Source organism: Engystomops pustulosus, chromosome 3 (genome assembly GCF_040894005.1).
Source record: "Engystomops pustulosus chromosome 3, aEngPut4.maternal, whole genome shotgun sequence".
Classification (NCBI taxonomy): domain Eukaryota; kingdom Metazoa; phylum Chordata; class Amphibia; order Anura; family Leptodactylidae; genus Engystomops; species Engystomops pustulosus.
Window position 1 is genome coordinate 25,149,799 of NC_092413.1, and position 17,052 is coordinate 25,166,850.

Sequence of the window (17,052 nt, forward strand, 5' to 3'; positions counted from 1 at the left end):
AAAAAATTTGGCTGGGGTTACAGTTATAAAATATACAGTTCCGACTTACATACAAATTCAACTTAAAGAGGACCTGTCACCCATAATTTCGGCACTAGGAGCTGCTTACTGGAGTAAGCAGCTCCTAGTGCTTAAACAAACGCCGCAGTGTTAGAAGGATAGCGTTACCGGAAACCTACGCTATCTAACACTACGACGCAGTACAATGTAATCGTCGGTGCCTCTTCCCTGGACCGCCCCGCTCGCTCCATAGGCCGGAGGTGACTGTCGCGCATCATGTGGCAGCCACTACCCCTAACCCCGCCCCCTCATGAATATATCGGACCGCTTTGTGAGTGGTCCGATGATCACATTGTACTGCGCCGCAGTGTTAGATATCGTTTCTGGAGGTTTCCGTCATTTGTTCAAGCACTAGGAGCTGCTTAATTTAGTAAGCAGCTCCTAGTGGCGAAATTATGGGTGATAGGTCCTCTTTCAGAACAAACCTACAGAACCTGTCTTGTACGTAATCCGGGGTCTGCTTGTATATAGAAAGAGTATTGCCTGTAACAGTAACCACGGATCGGGAGCAGAACTTCAAGCTGCTGGGCCCCCAATACTAATCTGTACCAGACCCCTAACTATGAAGTATTGCTTATAGTCCTAATTTCCTCATAGCCCAGATACAAATGCAATCTCTGCACTCCCCCCTCCCCTTAAAATTGGACTGCTGCCTCAGATGTAGTGTGAATTTATCAAACACCCCCCACCCCCCCCCACCAAAAAAAAAAAATCTCTTGGAGTTCATGGTTTTATGTATCAGGACATAATTAAAAAAAAGGTCCCAGAGGTGTTTGAAACTGCCGAGTACCAATGCAAAACCTTTACCAACCCGCCTACTTTAATTTCATGTTGTAGCACTAGGGTCCTTATATGGGGAATAGAAATCTTCTGGGCCTCCGAAGACTTCTGGAACTAAATGTGACTGCACCCTCTGCAAAACCTCAAGTTATAGAACCTGCTGGGCTCTGTTCGGTTTCAAAATTAGGTAAATTTGTTGTATTGGGGCTTCCACCAAAGAAAGTAATTGTGGGAACCAACTTTCTATCCAGCTTGAGAAAATAGACTTTTGTAGCCTTCAAAACATTAATGTGTTAGAGCCTCGACCCGACGGAGGATCCTCTTGTACTCTGCTCAGACCCTGAATACCAGCTTTGATCAACAACAAATAAGTCTCTAGCATTGTACTTCAAAAATTTTGGTCCACTCTTCTCTAAAATGTAGCTCATTGAGGTTTATTAGCACAGTTCTCATTCCGTCGTAGCATTTCCATTGGATTGAGGTCTTGAAAGCCCGGAGATGTATAACCGTTGAGTTAATGTTCTGCTCAAAGTGGTCAGAATATGGAAATTTTGAGTGGCCTCTTTAATCAGAGGATTTGCCTCTTCTCCACTTTTTGTTCTGGGCTGAGTTAGCTATGGGCAAAGCTAGAATTGTGGGTGAGTGCAAGCTTAAATACTAAGTGCAGCAGGACACCGGCCCTCTTTCTAGATTGTGTTTTTGCTATCTCACCATGTCTGATTCATCGAAACCTACAAGCGGAAAGGAACGTGGAAGCAAGAATCTGGTGGGCACTATCCTAACTCCGGCAATCCCTTCATAGACACCACAGGATATGGATCCAGAAGGAGACCAATGCCCACGGTATAGGACTATGTGGTGGTGCTCAGTCACCATACGTAGTGCTCAATAGCAAGATTGTAGATGAAAGTAACGGCACTCACCAACTTAGATGAAGCAAATAAGAACGTCCTTTATTTATAAGGGAGACATGCAGGAAGGGGGGGTGTTTCATGCAAGCCTTGGCGACAGACCGTTTCGCGCTCAACAGCAGTTTCTCAAGCCAAATACAGAAAGGTCCATCCGGCTGAGGTCTCCTCTTCCACAGCTCTTTCCACTTTGATGACGTCTCACTAGCTTCACTAGCCACCTCTCCCCCTCATTACTGATGGCTGTGTTCCCCCAGGCTGCTCCTACCTACCCCTCTAATACTCTCCTGACTCCCTTTGCGCCTTCACCAGTTGTGGTGGAAGTGAAGGTGGCCATCCACGGCATCAGCTGTGACTGGGCCATTACAAAACATCAATGTCATGTAGCAAGACCTATCATTGACCAAGCTTGAGGGGTTAGATGGTCTAAAATTTCACCCTTAAAATGCCTCTATATGCAGAGGAGATAATGGCTGCATAAGTGCAAAATTCCCCCACAATTCCTGGAAAAACCTGAAACCAGACTCCAAAATTCAGACCCCAAACCAGGCCGTATAGTGTAGAAGCTAAATTACATTATTGAAGCCTCCAATCTGATGCCAGACATAGACTACCTATAGGTTCCAAAGACTAAAGCTTCATGGACGTTATACTGTATGTCTTGAGTTGAGTTGGTACCGTCCAGTGGGAACGTAGCTATACAACACCTATATATGTCATGATATTCTGTCGATGCTATGGGTTGGTTGGTTCTGAGTTTTGTGTTGATTAGATACTGAAAAATGACTTGTTACCAGTTTATTTCTTGTACTTTTTCACACTGGATAAATGACAAAAGCGACCAGAGCTGATCCAGTACCAAGCGCTGGAAGGAGCCAAAACTCCATAATGCAATTGAGCCCCTTAGGGTCCAAACACCTAGCAAATGACACACAGGTTTCGCTATCACAGTCCAGTAGGCACGTCATCTCCTGCCATATGGTATCACAGTGCGGCACCATATTTTTCCCTGGGAGCGATATATTTAGGTGAGAATACATCAGTAATAAAGTACATGTGAGAAGATATCATGATTTTTTTGTATCACACATTCTGCATAATTCCATGAGAGAATATTTCTATATATAATTCTCGGCACATAGAGGTGCGGTATGATGCTTTGTATTGGAGCTGGGGCCATGTACACGGCCCTACAAGGGATAGATCAGAAAACGGGGTCGGTTGAGCAGGACGTGGCTTATAGTTCTGCGTCGGGATAAGAAGACATATCTTAACTAGAGATGAGCGAACATGCTCGTCCGAGCTTGATGCTCGTTCGAGCATTAGCGTACTCGAAACTGCTCGTTGCTCGGACGAATACTTCGCCCGCTCGAGAAAATGGCAGCTCCCGCCGTTTTGCTTTTTGGCGGCCAGAAACAGAGCCAATCACAAGCCAGGAGACTCTGCACTCCACCCAGCATGACGTGGTACCCTTACACGTCGATAGCAGTGGTTGGCTGGCCAGATCAGGTGACCCTGGGATAGACTAGCCGCTGCCCGCGCTGCTCGGATCATTCTGTGTCTGGATGCCGCTAGGGAGAGAGCTGCTGCTGGTCAGGGAAAGCGTTAGGGTGTTCTATTAGCTTACTGTTAGGCAGGAGTGATTCTCCAAGAACCCAACAGCCCTTCTTAGGGCTACAATAACGTTCTACTTTTTTTTTTTTTTATTTGCATCTAGTACCATTTTGTGAGGAATTAGCAGGGGGACTTGCTACCGTTGTGTTTAGCTCTTAGTGGCACACATATCCACCTCAAACACCAAAGTGGGAAAATTTAGTAGGGGTTGGATTTCAATTAGGCACAGTCTGCCATTTGTCCTTTTTTATTTTACGTTTATTTTGTTTAATAACTCAGCGTCATCTCATCTGGCATAGTAGTGTGCTTTCATACTTGGCTAGAAAATAGCCATAGGAGAATCCAAACGGCTTACGCCTACAGTAGCGTTCTATATATTTGATTTCTGGTTGATCTGCTGGTGGCTGTACTTGCTGCAGTGCATCTACTAGCCAATTGTGAGCAATTTGTAGTGAGACTTGCGACCGCTGTGTTTTGCGCTTAGTGACGCACATATCCATTGCAAAGACCGAAGTGGGAAAATTTAGTAGGGGTTGGATTTCAATTAGGCACAGTCTGCCATTTGTCCTTTTTTATTTTACATTTATTTTGTTTAATAACTCGGTGTCATCTCATCTGGCATAGTAGTGTGCTTTCATACTTGGCTAGAAAATAGCCATAGCAATAGGATAGCATTGTTTGGTTTTAAAAACTCAAAAACACAAAAAAAAAAAAAAAAACACAAAAAAAAGTAAAAAAAAAATTAAAGCTATAACTCTCATTTTAAAAATGTTTAACCCGAGGGCTAGGGGTAGAGGACGAGGGCGGGGACGTGGGCGTCCAACTACTGCAGGGGTCAGAGGCCGTGGTCCTGGCCGGGGTGAGACACCACCTGCTTATGAGGGAGCAGGGGAACGCCGCAGAGCTACACTCCCTAGGTTCATGTCTGAAGTTACTGGGACTCGTGGTAGAGCACTGTTGAGGCCAGAACAGTGCGAACAGGTGATGTCGTGGATTGCTGACAATGCTTCGAGCAATTTGTCCACCAGTCAGTCTTCCACGCAGTCCACCCATGTCACCGAAATCGCCACTCCTCCAGCTCCTGCACCTCAGCCTCCTCCCCCCCAGTCTGCCCCCTCCCAGGAAAATTTGGCATTTGAACCGGCATACTCTGAGGAACTGTTTTCTGGACCCTTCCCACAGTCACAAACCACTTGTCCGGTTGCTGCTGAGCAATTTTCCGATGCCCAGGTTTTCCACCAGTCACAGTCTGTGGGTGATGATGACCTTCTTGACGTAGTGGAAGTGTGTAAAGAGGTGTCCGACGATGAGGAGACACGGTTGTCAGACAGTGGGGAAGTTGTTGTCAGGGCAGGAAGTCCGAGGGGGGAGCAGACTGAGGGATCGGAGGATGATGAGGTGACAGACCCAAGCTGGGTTGAGAGGCCGGGTGAACACAGTGCTTCTGAGACGGAGGAGAGTCCTCGACCAGAACAGGTTGGAAGAGGCAGTGGTGGGGCCAGACGGAGAGGCAGGGCCAGAGCTGGTGCATCAGCGCCAAATGTGTCAACTAGTGAAGCTCCCGTGGCGAGGGCTCTTGCGGCGAGGGCTAGATCTTCAGAAGTCTGGAGGTTCTTTAAGGAAACACCGGATGACCGACGGACTGTGGTGTGCAACATTTGCCAAACCAGGCTCAGCAGGGGTTCCACCACTACTAGCTTAACTACCACCAGTATGCGCAGGCATATGAATGCTAAACACCCCACTCAGTGGCAACAAGCCCGTTCACCTCCGGCCGTGCACACCACTGCTCCTTCCCCTGTGTCAGCTGATAGTCAGCCCCCTGCCCTCCACGATCCTCCACAGCATCCACCAGCGTTCAGCTCTCCATACCCCAGACGCTGGAGCGGAAACGCAAATATAGTGCAACCCACCCGCACGCCCAAGCCCTTAATGTGCACATCTCCAGATTGCTTAGCCTGGAGATGCTGCCCTATAGGCTAGTAGAGACCGAGGCCTTTCGCAACCTCATGGCGGCGGCCGCCCCTCGGTATTCGGTCCCCAGCCGCCACTACTTTTCCCGATGTGCCGTCCCAGCCCTGCACCAGCACGTGTCAGACAACATCACCCGTGCCCTGACCAACGCCGTTTCTGACAAGGTCCACCTGACCACGGACACGTGGACGAGTGCTGCCGGGCAGGGCCACTATATATCGCTGACGGCACATTGGGTTAACTTGGTGGAGGCTGGGACCGAGTCTGACCCTGGGGCTGGTCATATACTGCCGACGCCGAGGATTGCGGGGCCTACCTCGGTCCAGGTGTTTCAGGCCTACTATGCCTCCTCCTCCTCCCACCCCTCCTCCACCTCCTCCTCCGAACTACCATCCGTGGGCACGGCGCCATCAGTCGGTAGCTCTAGGCACAGCAGCAGTGCCGTTGCTAAGCGACAGCAGGCGGTGCTCAAACTGCTGAGCCTAGGCGATAAAAGGCACACCGCCCAAGAGCTATAACAGGGCATCACGGCGCAGACTGATCTGTGGCTGGCACCGCTGAACCTGAAGCCAGGCATGGTTGTGTGTGACAACGGCCGTAACCTGGTGGCGGCTCTGCAACTCGGCAGACTGACACATGTGCCATGCCTGGCCCATGTGTTAAATCTGATAGTTCAGCGTTTCCTCAAGACATACCCCAATCTGTCTGATTTGCTCACGAAGGTGCGCCGCATCTGTGCGCATTTCAGGAAGTCCAGCACAGATGCTGCCACTCTCAGGGCAGCGCAGCGCCGCCTCCAACTGCCCGCTCACCGACTGTTGTGCGACGTGCCCACGAGGTGGAATTCAACACTGACCATGTTATCCAGAGTTTACCAGCAGCGCCGAGCCATTGTAGACTGCCAGATGTCAACTTCCACCAGAACTGGTAGTCAGGTCAGTCAGCTTCCTCAAGTCTACAATGAGGAGTGGACGTGGATGTCTGATATCTGTCAGGTGCTGAGTAACTTTGAGGAGTCAACACAGATGGTCAGTGGCGATGCCGCCATCATCAGCCTCACCATCCCGCTGCTTGGCCTGTTGAAAAACTCTCTGATCAGCATGAAGTCGGAAGCTTTGCGCTCGTCACAAGAGACGGGGGAAGAAGATTCCCTTGTTGATAGCCAAAGCACCCTCAGGTCTGTTTCTCAGCGCATATCGGAGGAGGTGGAGGTGGAGGAGGATGAGGAGGAAGAGGAGGAGAATGTTGGCGAGACACAAGAGGGGACCATTGTTGAGTCCTTTACTGTTCAGCGTGTATGGGCAGAAGAAGAGGAGTTGGAGGAGTTGGAGGAGGAGGAAATGGACAGTCAGGCCAGTGAGGGGAGTGAATTCTTACGCGTTGGTACTCTGGCGCATATGGCAGATTTCATGCTAGGCTGCCTATCCCGTGACCCTCGCGTTCAAAGAATTTATTCCAGCACCGATTACTGGGTGTTCACTCTCCTGGACCCACGGTACAAGCAAAATCTTTCCACTCTCATCCCTGCAGAGGAAAGGAGTGTGAGAATGCATGAATACCAGCAGGCCCTGGTGCACAAGCTGAAACAGTATTTCCCTTCTGACAGCGCTAGCGGCAGAGTGCGTAGTTCTGCGGGACAAGTAGCGAGGGAGAGTAGGCGAGCAGGCAGCTTGTCCAGCACTGGCAAGGGTACGCTTTACAAGGCTTTTGCCAGCTTTATGTCACCCCAGCAAGACACTGTCACCTGTCCCCAGTCTCGGCAGAGTAGGGCTGATCTTTACAGAAAGATGGTGAGGGAGTACGTAGCTGACCATACCATCGTCCTAAATGATCACACAGCTCCCTACAACTACTGGGTTTCAAAGCTGGACATGTGGCACGAACTGGCGCTGTACGCCTTGGAGGTTCTTGCCTGCCCTGCCGCTAGCGTCTTGTCCGAGCGGGTTTTCAGTGCAGCTGGTGGCATCATCACCGATAAGCGTACACGCCTGTCGACTGACAGCGCTGACAGGCTGACGCTTATTAAGATGAATAAAGCCTGGATTTCTCATAATTTCCAATCTCCACCAGGTGAAGGAAGCTCAACCTGAATAATTGATCCACTCCTCCTCCTCCTCATTTTCCTCCTTCTCCTCCTCTTTGTACAGTAAAGCAGAGGAAACTGGCTATTTTTTGACAGGGCCCACTGGCTCTTGCTATAGTACTTTATGCATTTAATTTTTCTGGAGGGCCACCGACCCGGTCCTCTGTTTTAAACAATTTTTGGGAGTGCCACATACAGGCACTCAATCTATTCAATTTTTCTGGAGGGCCACCGACCCGTTCCTCTGTTTTAAACAATTTTTGGGAGTGCCACATACAGGCACTCAATCTATTCTATTTTTCTGGAGGGCCACCTACCTGCTCCTCTGGTTTGAAAACTTTTTGGGACTGCCACATACAGGCACTCAATCGATTCCATTTTTCTGGAGGGCCACCTACCTGCTCCTCTGGTTTGAAAACTTTTTGGGACTGCCACATACAGGCACTCAATCTATTCTATTTTTCTGGAGGGCCACCTACCTGCTCCTCTGGTTTGAAAACTTTTTGGGACTGCCACATACAGGCACTCAATCTATTCAATTTTTCTGGAGGGCCACCTACCTGCTCCTCTGGTTTGAAAACTTTTTGGGACTGCCACATACAGGCACTCAATCTATTCAATTTTTCTGGAGGGCCACCTACCTGCTCCTCTGGTTTGAAAACTTTTTGGGACTGCCACATACAGGCACTCAATCTATTCTATTTTTCTGGAGGGCCACCTACCTGCTCCTCTGGTTTGAAAAATTTTTGGGACTGCCACATACAGGCACTATCCAAATTAAATTGTCTCCATAGCAGCCTCCACACGTTGTCTCCATTGCTACCTCCAAAAGTCATCCATATAGCTGCCTCCATACATCGTCCCTTTATCAATCGAGGTGTGTCAGGCAGAAATTTGGGTTGTTTTCATGGATTCCACATCAAAGTTGTTAACTTTGTCGCCACCCAGCTGTGTTATCCACAAAATATACTAATAAACTTTTATCATTTACCAATATTATTTCAGCGCTTCTTGCGCATCTGTTTACATTCCCCTCACCCGCCATATCCTAAACTTATAAGAACGCTACTACACTTGATCTTATACAAAAGGTTCTTAGAAGTGCTGTTTGGGGAGTAGCCTAGAGACAGGGGCTTGGATTGGCGAAAGCTCGCCTGGCAGCGGAGCGCCAACTCCATGCCAAGATCCAACTAACATAGTTTTAACTGCAGAACCTTTAATCTACTACTAGTTCACTGCCTCCATACATGGTCCCCTTATCAAACGAGCTGTGTCAGGCAGAATTTTGGGTTGTTTTCATGGCTTCCATGTTAACTTTGTCGCCACCCTGCTGTGTAATCCACAAAATATACTGGCAAACTTTTATCATGTACCGATATTATTTGAGCGCTTCTTGCTCACCTCCTTTGGTTCCTCTCTGCCACCCATTGGTTTGAAGCCTGAGTCCATTTAGGGTATGTCGCCATGCCACTCTCTAGCCTGCTGCCGCTGCCTCTGCATGCCGTCCCCTATAGTGTCAGGGTCAATTATTGCATGTTTTAGATGCTATCTAGCTTCATTCTGTCACTCTGTCATGGCCATGCTGTTGCCCATAATTTTGGCATAATGGTGCGATTAAGCAGCCTCAGAGGCATCCATGCATGCTGCCCCTGCTGTTTCCTGTCCATTTCCGTGGTGTTTCCATCCTTTTCTGAGGTTCCCAGGTGTTTGGTTATTTCATGTCTGTCCCAGCAGTTGTTCGATTTTCTATTCATTAGTGAAAACTCGGAGCTGTAATAGGATTAGTGGCCTTTAGCATATGGGAGGGAAAGGATGACCTGGCGTCTGGTAATTAATATTTGCTGATTAAAGTTAATTATTTTGTGAGGTTTGAAGTTCATCCGCTGGAATGATGGGGCGTCTGTGATGATACGAGAGGCCATTGAGGTCTAGTACACATATATGGTGGACAAACATAAACTCGGGATCCACTTAATTCAGGAAAAAGACTGTAAAAATATTTTCCCTATGAGATCTGTCTACAAAATGTAATGGAAATGATGACAGCGGCGGATGAGTGTACTGATTTTGAAGGGGCAGTGACCGCCCACATCATTTCCGTAAAAAGGGAACATGTGAAGGTTGCATAAAGTAGGTATGTAAAAAAAGTCATCTTTGAAAAGTCAAAGAATGTGAACGAGCAGAGCAGCAGAATATGAGTCGACTGATTCGGTAAAAAAATGGCCTTTCCACAGACCTAACTATATCTAAAAACGGTTTGGTGTAAGCAGATTAACCCCTTCATGACTGCTATACAGCTATATACGTCCTATTTGCACACGCTCCGTGCAGAAAGGACGTTGATAAACATCATGACAGTCAACTTTAAACGTCTATATATCTCCTGAACCCTGGCACCTAGAAACACAATCCTTGTGTCATATTGAACAGAATTTCCTCCATTTAGCCTCCAGTTTTTCAAGATAAAATAATTTTTTTCATTTGTGTCACCAAATCCTCTTGTGTAGGAATCTGGGGGTCAAGCCACCGTTGCAACAGACATCTTTTTGGCACTATGCTCACTGTATGAAACAGTTTGGGCAGGCCCATCTCATGTGTGTTAGTCTTCTCCCCCTCCTGTCCTTGATCATAGTGTAATAGATAAACTACCGACACCCTCATGTCTTTCCTCCCCCAAATCTCCACCCCTAGTTTCTGGATATCTTCCCAGAAAAGCTGTGTATTAGACCACTCCCATAAACCATGGTAGAGATCCGTTGCGGGGGCCTGACACTTGGTGCATGTTGTCATGCGGTCAGGAAGGTGTGAAGATAGCTGTAGATTGAATCCAAATATTGCCCTATGAATGATGTGAAATTGGGTATCTCTCCACACAGGATCTTTGTTTTAGAGTTTTTTAAAGCATATCCAATAAACTTTTGTATTATTACTTTTTGGCATAGATTTTTGCTAGTTGTTTTACACACTTTCTTGATGGTTGAAATATGTACTGATTCAGGTGTGGGGCTATTATGGCCAATATGTAAGCTACCATTCATGGAATATTTGCTTTACAGAAACAGTGATATCCACTCTTAAAGTTGTAGTAAAAAATTACATACAGCTTTTTATTTCTGAGACTTCCGACTGTAACTTTAAGAGTGTATATCTCTGCTTCTGTGTAGCAACCATACACATTTCTTATATTATATTAAAGGTATTCTCATGTTTAATATGACACAAGAATTGTTTTTCTAGGTGCCAGGATTACAGAGTTATAGGTGTTTGAAATTTGCCATTTTCCAAACTTAGCTCCAAATGTAGAGGGTGCATGTACTTCTGCAATTCTGCAAACTGTAAGTTGGATTTGGGTAAAAGATGATGGAATGATGCTTTATATATTTATAACATATTTTCATGAAAAATGTATTCCGTTTTACTATTTATTAAAAAATATTCAAAATGACAGCTTATTTTTTCACATTTGTCATTTATTGGCTAATTTTATAGAGAAAATAATAAATTAATAAAACTGTCCAATCAACTTACAAGTCTCACATGTCTTGAAAAAACAATTTCCAATTTGACGATAAATTTCCAAATATATCATCATTTAAAGAAGCGCAGAACAGAACTGCAGAAATTGACCTGGATGTTCAGGCACCAATGACCCTCAGTCACGAAGGGGTTAAAGATGACTGGTAAAGAACAGCTTGAGACTAGTCAGTATGTGAATGATGAAAGCAGCGGAATAGGAGAGTGTTTACCTAGCAAGGAAAAGTGACCTTTTTACTATCCTAATATAAATAGGCCTGGATGTGGGAGAATGTGACGATTGACATGAGCAGGTAATGATCAAGTTATAACAAGTCTGTTTGTAAATGATGTAAACATTGATATAAGAGTATGTTGATTTTGCAGGAGAAAGTGACTTGATGTGAATATGTTAGGAAAATAGGGACTTAATATATTTGGAGCAGGAGGATTAAATTAAGAAGATAAATCTGTGGATGATAAAAACAGTAACATAAAAGTATGTTGATTTTGCAGGAGAAAGTGACTTGATGTGAATATATTAGGAAAAATAGGGACATAATATACAGTATATGGAGCAAGAGGATTAAATTACGAAGATAAACCTTTGGGTAAGTGAATGATAAAAACAGTAACATAAAAGTATGTTGATCTAGCAGAAGAAAGCGACATCATCATTTGTTTGACTATGATAAAAAGTGAGGATGGAAATCTGTCAGGATGTTAATAAGGAAAAGTTACATAGGAGTATGTTGATCTAGCTGGAGAAAGTGACCTGATCACTTGTTAAGAAGAATAGGTAAGTAGAAGGACAATAAAAATGAATAGGTAAAGCTGTTATTATTGAAATGATGCAAACAGTAGCATAAGAGTATGTTGATCTAGCAGGAGAAAGTGACCTGATCACTTATTGGAAAGAATAGGTTTGTATGTAGAAGGACAATCAAAATGAACAGGTAAAGCTCTTATTATGAGAATGATGAAAACAGTAACATAAGACTATGTTGATCTAGCAGGAGAAAGTGACCGGATCACTTGTTTGCACTTGTTAAGTAGAATGGAGATACACAGTATGTAGTAGTGATAAGAATTCTGGCTCTTCTTAGTGAGCTGGCTCATTAGGCTCCGCTCACTAAGAAGAGCCGGCTCTTCTGGCTCCTGAACGTCTCCCTATTAAATATATAATAGGGAGCCACAGGCCAATCAGTCACCCCACACCACACCACTCCACTTTTAACCTGATTTTATCGGGTTAAAGGGGGTGTGGTGAGCCTTATAGGGCGGGGTTTAGTGAGCCATCGGTAACTGGCTCACGTCGTTCACGCGAATGAGCCGGCTCTTTGTGCCGGCTCGTTTGCGAACGACCCATCACTAATATGTAGCAGGATAATCAAAGCGAACAGGTAGAGCTGGCAGCAGCAGAACCTAAATGTGTTGGTCTTGCAGCAATCAGTGACTTCTTTGGAAAGTATATATGGATATTTAGTGGGGACCTGGATGTCTATAATAGGGATTGATCTATGCAGCACCTCTTATTGATGATCACAGCATAAGGAGAGGAGTGTCCTGAGTAAATGCTCACTTATTCCGTCCGGTTCATGAGGACAGGGGTGAACGTTAAAGGGTTTTGTCCTAAAGTGGAATGCAACCTGTAACTTGTAACTTTTCTGTGGAATTCCAGTAATTTTGTCTCTTATCTTATCTGTGTGTCTGTTCCCGGACATAATCCCATGAGTCCTGTAGCCACATCTGCACATACATACAGATCATATCATGTCATTCCTTACACATATGTTACATAATATATTAATATATAGAGATGGAGAAGTGATTAATAAGGCCAGGATGTGATTTCCGCGGCTCATGTGATTTGGCTGGGGATCTATTGTTGGAACGTTCCCCCGGCAGCACGTTCCCAGCTCTCGTCCAGACAATGAGGAATGTGCTGACTGACAGCTGGTTTGTTGTGGTTGCTTAATAACTGGGTTCGTGATCCATGTCGCATTAAGAGTTTCTGAATGCAAATCATTTATATGCAGATACGGATAGAATAAAAAAAAAATATTAAAGGGAATCTCTCCCATGGGTGCAGTGCTTCTTAACCAAGTACACTTACATGCTGGTGTGCCTCCTGACACAGGATCCGTTCTGTTTGCTTAGTTTTTGGGGAAAAAAAAACATATTTCAAATGTATTCAAATGAGCCTCAGGGGCTCCTGACTATGTCACAGAAACCTCTTCTGGCTCCGTCATCTCCTAATTATTCTCCCCTCCCTTCTCTCTGGGTGCAGAGGAAGGAGTCAGACAGAAATGCTGAATAAGAGACATGAATTATTAACAGACGACGGAGCCAGACAAGGCTTATGTAATCTATTCAAGAGCCCCTGATGCTCATTTGCATAATTTTAAAAGATGGTTTTCTCAAAAACTAAGCCATTAGAAGCAAAAAGAAGAACTGTTTTGTTTCAGGAGGACCAACCCAGCATGTAAGTGTACTTGGCTTAGAAACACTGCATCCCATGTGGTAGATTGCCTGTAAATTTCTTGGTCTCCTATACGTACAAGATAGGTTCTGTAGGTTTGTTCTTAAGTTGAGTTTGTATGTAAGTCGGAACCGTATACTTTTTTATTGTAACCCCAGTCAAAATTTTTTTGGTCTCTGTGACAATTGGATTTTAAAAATGTTGGGTTGTCAGAAGAACCAGGAATAACAATAAATCTTTATTACAGACGCCTGTGATAACTGTTACAGCTGATCATTGTAGCCTGGGGCTAAAGTACAGTAAATTACCAACATCCAGAGGTACGTTTGTAACTAGCGGTCGTATGTAAGTCAGGTGTTCTTAAGTAGGGGACCGCCTGTACTGTACTATACTATGCTCTGCTTAGAAGCTGCTCAATCATCTCATCACCCTGAAAGTGTTACTGTTGTGTAATTCTAGGGTAATTTAGATGAACCAGGATGCTCAGGATGACCTTATTTATTTGTATCCCCCTACAGACACGTTAGAAAATTAAAAAAAATAGGATTCAATCCAATCGTGTGCAACACAATCCCCTGTTAAATATCTGTCACCGCCACGCAAAACCTGAAAACGTCGGAAAATCTTTCATGGATAGGTGACTAGAGAAGAGCGGACCTGATGTTTCCGTTATTGTTTGGCCTGGTCTGACGCCCATAGCTAATACCCATGGCTATGATTAGGCAGGGGACCCCATGGTTAGTTGCTAGGGACATCAATTTGTTGCATGTAATCCGGTGATAAGTACGGGTTGCATGGGACGAACCCGAACAGGAACATCAGGTCCGCTCATGTCTATAGGTGACCCAATTAACCTATGGAAAGTATTTGACTCCATGATAATAAACGGATAAATAAATCAAATGGATTGACTCTTGGCGGAGAATAAGTATTTGTGTGAATACACCCAAAGAATATTTATACATATATATCGGTAATATATGTGTGTATAATCACCTTTAGGTTAGATTCACACGAACGTATGGGGAACGTACTGTATATATGCATCGCAATGGCATCACGGCACCGTACAGGAGCGGTAAGGTGCAGCACACATGTGGCACCGTACCGTTCCGTAGCCCGTAGAAGGATAGGTCATGCCCTATCTTTCGACAGAATATGGCGCCGGGCCCTATGTTACTCTATGGAGAGGAGCAGGTAGCGGCGCTCTTCCCCTCCTCCTCTCCCCGACGCTGATGTATGTAGTACGGGGGGCATACAACGTGAGAATGTAGCCTTAGAGCTTTGTGTTTATATCACTTTTCTATTCTTCGAGGTGTTTTTATATGTATGTTTTATCAACCCAATTTGTCGGGCGTTGTACCATGTAATCCAATTACAGTTATATCCCAGTTTACAAGCAATAGGGAACAATTGCTCCTATTAGTAATTAAAACATGTTCACGCTTTCTGCTCCTACATTACGTCTGCACCTCAGGTTGACAATGCAGGAGATACATGTATAGATTTACATCATGACCTCAATGTCTGAATAGTCAGATGTGATCCAGTATTATGGCCCATAAGACCGCGCTCACCTGGAACCCCCCGTGGCTCCGCTCTCAATTTCCCCACTTGTTTCCCATCTGAATTAACCTGGACGGAAAGAAATAATTGATTTTAACCATCTTTTCAGGTTCAGTTTCTTAATTCAGCCAAGGTCAATTGAATAGTGAAGTAAGAAGGAAGAGGGAAGGAAGAGGGAATGGAGGAATCGATATGAGGAATGAGCGATGTAGTCGGAGATGTTGAGTTATGAGGAAACATTAAATCTGTATTATGGCTTTGAAGGAGACATAATCCATGGTGATCTGTAGGTAAAGTTCATAATTGACAATATACAATGATTTGCTGCTGGGCACCTGTTACCCTCTGCACCCATAATCTCTATCGGTGCTAAAGACCACCTTCCCCCACTTAAAGTTGGCTTCGCGTTTCGGGACTGTTGACTCTCCTTTACGACCCAGCATGACCTTTGGATTCTTGCTGCTTGTCCCTAAACCTTGGTTTTTCACTCCCTGTGCCACTCACCAAAAGAAGGCACCATATTACTATTGTTCTACTCCCATTCATGTGTATCTACACATATTTTCTTATTGGGGGCATTGGTGTTTGAAAAAGGTCTTTAGTGGGCCGAAACGTTACACCATATAAGCCACCAAAAAAGAATTGTCTACTTTTGCAACTTAAAATCCTATGAGTTCTTGGATATCCGCCTTTCCTGACCTTGGCCTTTCCCCAGCCTGAACCCATGGTTCTTTGCTCTGATATTATCTCCTTTCTCAGTATCTTGTTCCTTGTATGGGAATGAGAAGAACAATAACACGGTCACTTAGATAACACTACTCAGATTAGTCCCAAGGCGAACCTAGTCTGGTGGCACAGCGAGTAACAACCTACTGACCATTATACAATACGGGAATGTTGTTGAGATGGAGCCGACTGTAGATGATGAGTGATAATGGTCGATAGTGTTCACGTTTTGTCACCAACTCTTACCCCACTAAACTACCAACCCCCCTCAGGTAAGTTATGATATATCCTTTCCAGCATTCCCTCTTATGGTAAATCTTGCTCATTTACCAATAAAAATTCCCCACAAGTCATATGGAAATGAGATGATTGTCTTCGATGAATCATTTTGGTTGATGTCAATTCATAGGCCTATATCTTGGGTTCTGTAACCGCTAGAATCATGGTTCTGGTATCATATTAAAGATAAATCATATTAAAGGACATCTACCATCAGGATTATGGATTATAAACCAAGTATACTTACATGCTGATGTGTGGCCCCTTTGTCAGGATCCGCTCTACTTTTAGCTTTTTATGCCTTTTTTTTTAACAAAAAAAGGCTTAAAAAATTATGCAAATGAGCCTGAAGCACTCTGTTCCCCGTAGAATGGAGACTGGAGCCCCTCAGGCTCATTTAAATAGTTTTTAAAGCATTTTTCTTTAAGAATAAAGGGCATAAGAACTTGAAAGAAGAGCAGATCCTGATAAAGGGGGCACATTCTAGCATGTAAGTGTATTTGGTTTATAATCCATAATCCTGATGGTAGATACCCTTTAAAGATTAGAATTGGAGATGAGCAGACCAGAAGTCTCAGTTCGTGTGCGTTCCACATGACCCAGACATATTGGGGCTCATTTACTAAGGGTCCGAACGCTGCACTTTCATCTGGGTTTCCCAAATTTTTCGTTTTGCGTCGAATTGCCCCGGGATTTTGGCGCTCGCGATTGCATTGTGGCGCGTCGGTGCCGGCTTGCACGCGACAGAAATGGGGGTGTGTGGCCCTCGGACAACCCGATGGATTCGGAAAAAACGTGGTATTTAAAAAACGAATTGTGTTGCAAGATCAAGCACTCAAATGCACCGGGAAGAAGAAGGTGAACTCTGGCGGACCTCGGCGCAGCAGCGACACCTGCCGGAACTCGGGCGCACGATGTTAGGGAATCCCGGGAGACTCGAATCTTATTCGGATGTGCCCCATTGTCGTATTGGGGTCTCATTTACTAAGGGTCTGAACGCCACACTTTCCTCGGGTTTCCCGAATATTTTTGTTTTGCACGGAATTGCCCCAGGATTTTGGCACACA

At 45.0% G+C, this 17,052-nt stretch overlaps 1 protein-coding gene across 5 annotated transcripts in view; it reads left to right on the forward strand.

Moving 5' to 3' along the window:
* The window catches only part of STON1 (stonin 1), a 68,530-nt gene that overhangs the window by 21,533 nt on the left and 29,945 nt on the right, over positions 1 to 17,052 (forward strand). The window contains exon 2 of one of the 5 annotated variants that reach the window (XM_072140322.1): positions 11,449 to 11,543. The exons of 3 other annotated variants lie outside the window; for them this stretch is intronic. The gene's annotated coding sequence lies outside the window, so the exon portion shown is untranslated. Of the gene's footprint in view, positions 1 to 11,448; positions 11,544 to 13,675; positions 13,735 to 17,052 lie in introns of those variants that run through there. One more of the 5 variants, XM_072140324.1, reaches the window with a different exon arrangement.